Source organism: Aplysia californica, unplaced genomic scaffold, assembly GCF_000002075.1.
Source record: "Aplysia californica isolate F4 #8 unplaced genomic scaffold, AplCal3.0 scaffold00672, whole genome shotgun sequence".
In the NCBI taxonomy this organism is placed as follows: Eukaryota; Metazoa; Mollusca; class Gastropoda; order Aplysiida; family Aplysiidae; genus Aplysia; species Aplysia californica.
Genome location: NW_004797942.1, coordinates 170163 through 173446, shown reverse-complemented (window position 1 = coordinate 173446; position 3284 = coordinate 170163).

Sequence of the window (3284 nt, the reverse complement as noted above, 5' to 3'; positions counted from 1 at the left end):
TATAATATATATACATATGCCTTTTCTCATGTCACTTCGTAAACTGTTTATAAGACAAGCCTAACCAAAAGAAGAGTAGGCCTTGTATCAGAGCAATATAGGATATGCAGACGCGGTTTGCCGAAAGAGCTCAGTCGTGCAGTCTTGCCCCAAATGTGTAATCTTTTATTGCGTAAAGCACCCACAAAACAGAAAAGAAAAGAACAAGCTAAGAACAAGCACTATCCAAATATTTTACCAATACAAAAATGCTGACTAGCACCATTATTGCCATTAGTGCGTCTGCGACGCCGTGAACCATCTACTAAGCCATACCAAGGTCCTCGCGCTTCAACTTGGCAAATAGCGTGTTCAGCAATTGTAATTTTACCTGCAATAAACTCTTTCGGCTAACGCAAGCTATGACGGCGCACGAAGCGAGCTTGGCAGTTCGTTAATATTTATAAGACAGCAAATCTCCGTTGTGCGTCATAGTCCACAGTTGACAGTAGACGCGTCTCGTTCTCTTCACAATAGCCTTCACTATTCTATACCCAGATTCTGTGTGGTCCCGAGCAATCCAACGTAGTGCTCAAATTACGATTGGTTCATTGTCTTGCCATTTAATTACGGTGTAGCCCCATCCCTGTGACCATGAGCTTGAGCGAGATCAGCGTGACACAATAAAGCCACTGTTCGTAGAGCCTTTGAATTGTGCGTAGTGATGGAAGTGGTGTCATGTTCTTGAGTTTTCACTTCCAATGTAGCATGAATGAAGTTATTTCTTTTCTTTTTTTATATATTCTCCAAACCAAAATGTAAAAAAAGTAAAATAAATTGAAAGAATGAGGTCCTCATCAACCCAAAGATATTATTTTTAAAAATTAAGTAAACAGCATCTCGTTTACTGTGTTCTTGACTATTTTCTTTCTGCGAAATTGTGCACGCCCGCCTTTTAGCCACAGAAGTAGCCCAACACCTAATGTCTCTTAATCTTTTTCTTAAAAAATAATTAGTATCAGTTATGGGGGAGGAGGACATAGGGTTAAGTAAACTAGACACCTGTTTGATTTTGCCCACTATGTCAACATATATATTTTACTTATCACGGCGAATATACTGACGTCTGAGATGCAATGGTTTAGGATCTATCATCACTGCATAATGCAGATGACATGAATTTGATTCCCGCATTTAGCTGATTATCTCAAAATTTCTAAAAAGGTTTTGTTTCCCATCCTTCCAGGTGGGTGGTTCCGTGTGCTCTGTTGTGGTTTGCTCCTGTGTGTGTATGGTACTCTCTTGTAAAACCTCTAATCTTCGGCACTTATCTGACGTAATTGTGTTGCAAGTGCCGTAAAACTCTTAAATACTAAAAGCCCTCACAGGTTTACTGAAACTAAACAAACAGGATTGAATCCGTGAATGCCTCTAAAATGATCTACAATGTTGCAATGGGGGCGTTATCATTAAGAACTATTATTACCTTACTGCGTTTATTTCATTCGTTGACTGTTTGGTGGCGGTTCTCAAAAGGTATTAAACAGTTAAGAGGATTACATTTGCACACAAGATAAACTTAGCAAATCCACATCTGTTGTATCGCTTGTTTATATTTAAATTGTTTTGCATTTCCTCGACCCCGTTAGCCATGTTGATATCGCGTTGAGCTATAATACTGTGGGTAACCCTGGGCGTTCTTAAACTTTGGTTGGTTAGGGAGTAGTTTTCATGGCAGCTCTCCACCTGTTTAGCTCGATTCTTTCGGAGATCGGCGTTAAATTTGGAGGTCCCGCCTCTCATATGACCTTAAAGTATTCAAAGACGCGTTGAACTAACGTCATACTGATCCCTTTGGATTCCAAAGAAGGAAGAGAGGTAATGATCTGCTTGTCTTGTTGTTGAGAACAGGGATGGAGCTCTTCACACATCTTTATATCATTCTCCTAAATGATGGAAAAGGGAGGCTTAAACACTTCCTACTGCGCGTTTAAACTAAAGTTATAATAATAAGTCGTTGTTAAGATTTTTAAAAGCACAATAAATAGTAATGATAAATACGATTTTGATGTTTACGCCCACATCACATGTAAAGGCTAAACTAAGCTGAGAGTGAGTGATACGGCAGATCAGCAAATAGACTTAAATACGCTGTAAGATAACTTTCCCATGCTAGAATCCAACTCATGTCTTCTGCGTGGAACAAGGAAGAGCGTAACTATTACACTCCAGACGTTGGAGAGACAATTAAGAGACTGGAAGCAAAGTGTTTCTATCTGCACATACTAGAAAAACGTTCAATAACACATACCTTTGTAACATGAGTGTGGACGCACAAAGTGCTGAGTAATGATTAGCACCTGATGTGGAATAAAAGCCGGACAAATCGTTTGCCTAAATAGGTCAGATAAACAACCAATGTCACAGCGATCAAGTCGATCTACTTTCTGCTTGGTTGTTTGTACGGATTTTATATCTCTGCTTTATTGTTATAATTTTCATCACCATCTTCAATCATTCAGGGCCAGATCTGAAACAGACATTGGCGACCATTAAAAGAAACGATTTGTCGTACAAGCGTTAGATTGCCCAATTTTAGTTACATTTAGCTGAGTCTTATGGGGGGGGCTACACTTGAAGGCTATCTCGCTTATTACTAGACCAAATTTTACCAGATTTCACACAAGTAATAAGGAGTCTTAAAATCCGCAAACAAATTAGAGAAAAAAAGTTTCGTTTCCATGGATACGGCGGCCATATTAGATTATGCTGACATGTCTTACGTAATGAATACCGCACTTATTGCTCATGGAAATTAATTGTTTTGTTTTTTGCATGCGTGTTAACAAACATTAGATAAAAAAATTCGTCTGTTGTTTTTTTCCTAAACGAATTAGAACATTTTAAAAGAATTTTTTCCTGAGGTAGCCTTCAAGTTTGCAAAAAATCCGTGAAAATCCACACTCCAGACACCACCACCAAAATTCTATTCCATATATCAAAAATTCAACAAACACATTTTTATTACTACATCTTCTCTTCATTCTGTGAAATTTTCATGAAGATTGGAAGACAAATTGTGGAGTATACAGAAAAGTCGCGTTTTGAGAAAACGGCCGATAAAAAAAATAAATATTGACGTTATGAGGAAATACTGGTGACCAACATTTCCGGCATGGGAATAAAATACGGTTTTTGGGGGTTTCTTACGCGATGAAATAGTAGCAGGAGAGGCTGAGGAAGCTAAAAAGGCCTACAACTCAAATTCTATAATTTTGAGCCGAATCGGGACTTTGGGGGTGTAG